Raw genomic sequence first — 7,012 nt, forward strand, 5'->3', positions numbered from 1 at the left:
CAGCACAGTCTAAGGTTGTGAAAGAAACTGCACTTTTTAGCGAGATATAAAAATACATTTACAGTGCTCTTGTATTACATGAAAGATCCCTCTTATCTTGCTGGAGTTGAGAAAGAAAGAGCTGCATCAGTATAAGGGCTGGTCAAAAGATGGTACCTTTTAAATTCGCATTCCCACCCTTCCCTGGAAAAAAAGATACTTAATGTCCTTAATTAGGATTTGTATTTAGTAACCAACACTGGATACATAACTTGGGATTCCAAAGGAATAAATTTCTCTTTATTGGGTGTGTACTGTGCAGCTCTTGCTATAGTGAAGGAGTCAGGGCTACATCTTATCAGGAGGCATCTGTAGGATTTTGATCCTCAAGGAGTTTTTTGTGACTTGCAAATAGTTTTGCTTAGAACTAGGCAGTCAAAAAACAATTTCAAATAATTGATTTCTTTATTCAGATGAATTAAGCATGAAAGCATATGCAGGATTTACCTTGTAATATTTTTGAGTTTTGAGAAAGAACAGAATATGGATTTTTTTTTAATTTTCATGTTTTTGTTATTTTGCCTATATGACTCCTGATTGGTCTAGTATACTTTAAGAGAGAATTAAAAACATCTTTAAAAGTTCATTAGCTTTGATTCATCTCACTCCTTTTGCCTGGAGATCAGGCCAAACATCAAGCATGGTGGGAGGGGCACAATTCAAAACAACAGCATTGAGTGCAAAGAATTTGCCAGTGATTTACAATGAAAAATGACAATGCTACTTTCTCTTAGTTCAATGAGAAAAAAGATTTGCACTAATAGTGTTTAGACAAGATATCATGTCTGTACCTTGTACTATGAGTAACTACTCTGAAGACAACATTATGCAATGTATTAATTATTGTAACTGTCCTACCTGTTTTGAAACTGTCTCATTGCTATTTCATTCTCAATAGAATTAATAAAAAAAAGAAAAGGTGGTAAATTCAGTAAAAAAAAGTATGCAAGAGGATGTCAAGCAGCTTTCTGTGGCATGAAAGTTAGCAGCTCTCAGGGGTTGCCCATTCCTGCAAGTTTACGTATCAAGGCAGGCAGAGGGCAACACGTTTACAACATGACAGGAGATGATCCACAGAAAATTAAGTTCCAAAACTTCTAACACTGCCAAAGCTGGTACTGGTTAAGTATTCTAAAATATAAGTCCATGCTTTTTACATACTCTGCTCAAATATGCTGCCACTTGATTGAATTCTCATACTGCAAAGTATAATAATCTTTGTTCCCTTCTACAGTTTGAAAAATTTCCTCAAACTTTTGGACAAGAAGATGCAAAATCAGAGAGCTTCTCAAAAATTTTCATCTTTTAAGATTTTTGAAACTTTCTTTGTCTCTGGTAGGACTGCTTCAAATGTGCTAGATGAGACAGTTTGGCAGCAAATCCTGCATCTCAGACTTCTGGGTCCCTTTTCTAACACAGGACTCCACAGAGGTATTCTTTCTACAGTAAAAGGCCAAATAACTTTTGAGAATTTAGTGTTGCAGAAAATTGAGCCCCTCCTTTCTTGAGCCACTCTCATAATCACTCTAATCCCTTAATCCCAGCAACCTTCATCCACAAGATATATATATATATATATATATATATATATATATATATATACACACACAAGATATATATATATATATATATATATATATATATATTATATATATATATATATCCAGGGAAAAACTTATTTACAAGGTTTATACAAGTATAAACACCCAATTTTCTATAGGACATGCTTTGCCACAGAAGAAAGAGGATCAAGGCTCTAACATGTCTACACATTAAGTACCATACTGCTAATGGAGATATGTAAACCAGCCTTCAGTGTTCTGCTATAGAGTACAAAGGTTTGTCATATGGCTCCTGAAATGATAGACTGCTCTTTCCTTTGGGAGCGATGATGTATCTACTCAGCCCAGAAAAATTTTTACTTAGGATTGTTTTCTTAAATACATGTATTTAAAGTATGGGTGAACTTCTGTTGCATATCAACTCCTCCACATAAAGAAAATAAAAATGTTGTTTGACATTACTAAGATGTTTCATCTTCCATCCCTGGGCTTGAGTAATGGTTAAAAAGGGAAGAGACTTTCAAGGTTAAGCTGAAACAAATAGACAAAATATTTTTTAAAAGAAAAGGGGGGGGGAATGAAAATTATTTTTTGATTCCTCAGGATGTGTCTAAAAGATGTTATTCTGAATGGTCTTGCAGCATAAGGCGCTTCACACAAATAAGTAATAAGCATTTCAGGCTTAAAAAATAGATGAGTAACCAGGAAGAAGTTGAAATACACTCAAGAGTCAGCTGTTGGAGAATTTTGAAATTTATACACAAGTTTGTGTGTTCAAGATTATTCTCTTCTTAGGGTTTCTCCCCTTCTTCTTTACTTTACCTCCTTCCTTGTCCCCTTATGTTATCCCAGAAAACATTTTAAAAAAACCCAGCAATTAGTTCAACTAATATTCAGTCAGAACACAGTGCAAACAATTGGAATAAAAAAGATGTATTTCTTCTTTTGAGTTTTCAATTCACCACTTAAAAAAGAAAAACTGTCTGAGCTCTTTAAAGTCTTTATAGTTTCAAAATAAGATGAAAAACCCTCAAAGAGAAGAGCACCCCCGAAAAAGATGTGACACAGATACAAAGGAGCCTTCGGTAGTTTATCAAATCTTCACTGTTATCAGATACATACATGCTTGTTATGGTTTTTCATTTTCTACAGGCTCACTGTGGTACTCTGCCACATGTAGACTCTTGTCACTGCGGCTTGGGATAGGTTCAATTTCCGTTCCCAGCTGCTCCTCAACACTTTGCAGGTTGAAGTGATCATCATATGTGATCAACTCGATGGCTAAGCCAAGATGACCAAAGTGACCTGCTCTTCCAATACGATGACAATAGGTCTCTGCTAGCCTTTAGAAGTCAAATTATATTACCACATTCACAGTTTGTATATCAATACCTCAGATAAACAGAGCAGTGCAAACAAGACCACAGCATAAGCCACTTTGAAAATCATGAAATACATGATTTCGATGTTCCTGCCTCATTTTAGCATAAATAGAGAAGCAAGAATAACCCAGTTGAGAAATCTTCTTGGCTAGCAATTCAACTTGCTGAGAGGAGTAGCAGAAAGTAATCAGCTGGTTTATCTGAAGCCTGGAGAAAAGTGTGTTGAGGCAGTGTACTTTTTGGGACTCAGTTACATGGGCACAGTACTAGGTTACTCCCTTCAATGTTAGTTCATCCATCAGGTTAATCACTTTGGGGTTTCTGAAAATCAGAATTCATGATTTCTTGCACAGTAAGAAGGAAAGTAGTGGAATATAGTGAAATCTGCTTGGTTTTAGGTAATGTGAGAATAATATCTTCCATTATCTGCAAAAAATCCTGCGACAGCAACTTAACTTCCTCATCCAGTTCTATCATCTGGACATGATCAACCTTTGTGACTTCTTTCTTCATAAGATCCAGGATTCTGCCAGGGATAGTGATTATCTCGTGCACTGTATCATCAAGCCTCATTAGGTCATCCTGTAAATTGGTTCCTCTTGTGGCTGCCATCACTTTGGCTCCTCCCATGTGTTTGCTGACCTGGATTCCAATTTTACTGACCTTTAGAGCAAGTTCTCCAGTAGGAACAATCACCATTGCTTGTATATTATGCTTCTTCAGGTCCAGCCACTGAAGTAAGGGAATGACGTAGGCACAGCTCTTGCCTGTTCTACATTTTGCTCTAGCTATGATATACCTACCAGATAAAACAATGGAAATGCTCTCCTTCTGAATAGGAGATGGCTTTTCCTAACCCAATTCAAAAATTCCCATGAATAACTCCCATTTCAAACAGTAATCTTCAAACTTGTTTTCTTTTGTGGATGTCACATCAGAGGTTTTCATTCCTAGATAATTTTTGAATATTAGTATTATTGACAGCTAGCCCAGATCCAGTGAGTGTGTGGGAGAGCTTCCAGCTACCCTGCGCCTGCAGGACCTATTACTGGTCCCAGCCCAGGAACAGTGTGGGTGAGACCATTTCCACCCCCTTGAATGCCCCCCACCACTAAGCAGCACCTCCCCAACACTGCCCACCGAGTAGGAATTTCTGCCACATTCCGGGAAGCCCAAGACCCAGTTCTAGAAAAGACCCGGTGAGTGTGTGGGAGAGCTGCCTCTACCACTACTCCATCTTGTCCCCTAAAGGCTCAGCTCAGGCCTGGCATACAAGCCTGGGGTGTAACCCTGCAGCTGCAATCCCTACAGAGTATAGAGGATAGAACCAACCAGGTAGTCCAGGAGCAGAAAATCTTGCCAAAGAGCCACAATAGGTTCACCCACAAAGGCAGCAGCAGGAAGGAGCTGAGCACAGCAGACAGAACCAAACGAGGCAAAGCTGGATAAATCCAAAATTTGTACCTCTGCACCTGAACTTCAATACATGCTAAGGATATAACTACAAAGAAGATCTACAACAAAGGTCAGAAGACAGTGCTACACAAAATGACAAGAAGGAACAAAATGCAACCTCGGAACCCAAGCCCACCTGTAACAAGTGCAGAGGACACTGACACAGAACAAATTGGGAATCACACAGCTGAAAGCAACGAATCAACAGCTTCTGAAATAAAGAAACACTGGCAGAAAGGTATAGAGGAACTAAGATTGGAAATAAAAAAGAAATCCCTGAATTAATAACATCTGCAATAAAGAATCAAAGGCAGAAACATATGGAGGAAAGCCACTGCCCACACAGAACAAGTGCAGAGGACACTAACTCGGCTCAAATGCATGAATTAATAGCGTCAGTGGTAAATAAGCAACAGCAGAAAGTTATAGAGGAATTCAGAGCACAATTATTTTCTGAAACAAAAAAAGAATTCTCAGAACTCAGAGCATCTGAAGTAAAGAAGCAACTACAGAAACATAGGGAGGAAACCCAAGCTGAAAAACACACTGCAGTAAAAGAATTTATAACTGCTGCTAAAGAAGACATTGATAAAAAATAGAGGAGATTAGAAAAATGACAGATTCCTCGAATGAGCAACACAGGAAAGAAATAGATCACATGAATCAGAGTCAAAGAGATATAGAGGAAACTAAAATCTAAATCACAAGCTTGAAAAACAGTTTAAGTGAAAATGAAGACAGAGTTTCAGATCTTGAAGATGCTGGTACACCTAGTAAAAAGGTAAGTAGGATCTCTTGAAAACAACTAGGATGCAAGAAAGAATAATCCATCACCTGCAAGATGATGCAAAGATGAACAATGTGACACTAATACACAACAATGAAAAAGGAGTCAATACAAATGATATTTAAAAAATATGGGCAGAAGTAATAGCAGAAAACTTCACAAATATGAGGAAACAAAGTGACATTCAGGTAAGCGAAGCATACAGAATGCCAAGTAACCTCAATCCAATGAAAAACACACTGAGACATATAATAGTCAATATCCGAGAAATTCAGCACAAGAATAATATACTGAAAGCTGCTAGAGAAAAGAAACAGATCACGTTGAAAGAAAAACCCATCAGAATTGCTGCCAACTTCTCTACACAAACCATGAAGGCAAGAAGAGCATGGAGCAGAGTACTTGAAGTCCTCTATGAAAAAAATTCCAGCCAAGACTACTATACCCTGAAAAACTCTCAAGTTTGATGGAGAAGTGAAATACTTTCATGACAAAAAACATCCGAAGAATTTCGTGATGACAAAGCCAACCCTACACAGGCTACTGAAAGATGTTCTAGAGAGGGATCAAAATGATCAGAACTCCACGAATGAGATCAGAAGCAAACAACTACATATGGCAAGCAATTAAACACTGGAGAAAAAGGAGTAAATGACAACAGGTAAAAAACATGTAAATCGTAACTCAATACATCTCGATTATAACCATGCATGTAAATGGACTCAATTCACCAATTAAGAGAAATAGACTGGCACAGTGGCTTAGGAAACAAAATCCAACAATATGCTGTATACAAGAAACACATTTAGCTCATAAAGACATTCATAGGCTGAAAGTCAAAGGATGGAACACAATACTACATGACCCAGCACCTCAGAGAAAAACAGGGGTAGCAATCCTATTCTCAGGCAGTCTCAACTTCAAACCCACAATGATCAAGTGAAATAAAGAAGGCCACTAAATATTGGTTAGGGGAAAAATTCAAGAAGAAGAGGTAACACTCAAAAATATGTATGCACCAAACACAGGAGCACCCAACTATATAAAGCATATCTTAATGGACATGAAAATCTAATATCCAATACCACAATTTTAACAGGAGACCTTAACACACCCTTATCTCCAAAAGATAGGTCAACCAGACAAAAACTTAGAAAAGAAATAACAGAACTGATCCAGAGCTTGAAAGAAATGGACTTGGTGGACATATACAGAGTGTTACCCCCAAACACAGTTGAATACACATTTTTCTCGGCTGCACATGGGTCATTTTCTAAAATAGACCGCATACTGGTCCACAGGTTATGCTTCAGTATGTGTAAGAAAACAGAAACTATCCAATGCACATTATCTGACAACAGTGCAAAGAAAGTGGAAATAAATGACAAAAGAAACCAGAAAAAATCCTTAAGTATATGAAAATTAAATGACACCCTACTCAGCAACCAAAGGGTCACAGATAAAATTAAAGAAGAAATTCAACAATATCTACAATTCAATGAAAATTCAAGCACAACTTATCGGTATTTATGGGATATGATTAAAGCAGTTCTCAGAGGGAAATTCATAGCTGTGAACTAACACATTAGGAAAACAGAACAAGAATAAATAAACACCCTAATGCTGCACTTTCAACAACTAGAAAACGAAGAGCAAACCAAACCAAGAGCCCAAATACGGGAGGAAATCATAAAGGTTAGAGCAGAAATTAATTCAATTGACACAAAGAAAACAATTCAAAGAATTAAAAAAGAAAAAAGCTGGTTCTTTGAAAGATTAAATAAAAT

The 7,012-nt window shown here is 37.3% G+C and overlaps 1 pseudogene; it reads right to left on the reverse strand.

Annotated features, from left to right (window-relative positions):
- Window positions 1–2,730: 2,730 nt before the first annotated feature.
- The window catches only part of LOC111817760, a 12,988-nt pseudogene continuing 8,706 nt past the window's right edge, over window positions 2,731–7,012 (reverse strand).

The sequence above is a fragment of the Octodon degus genome, unplaced genomic scaffold (genome assembly GCF_000260255.1).
Source record: "Octodon degus isolate 3935 unplaced genomic scaffold, OctDeg1.0 scaffold00069, whole genome shotgun sequence".
Taxonomy (NCBI): domain Eukaryota; kingdom Metazoa; phylum Chordata; class Mammalia; order Rodentia; family Octodontidae; genus Octodon; species Octodon degus.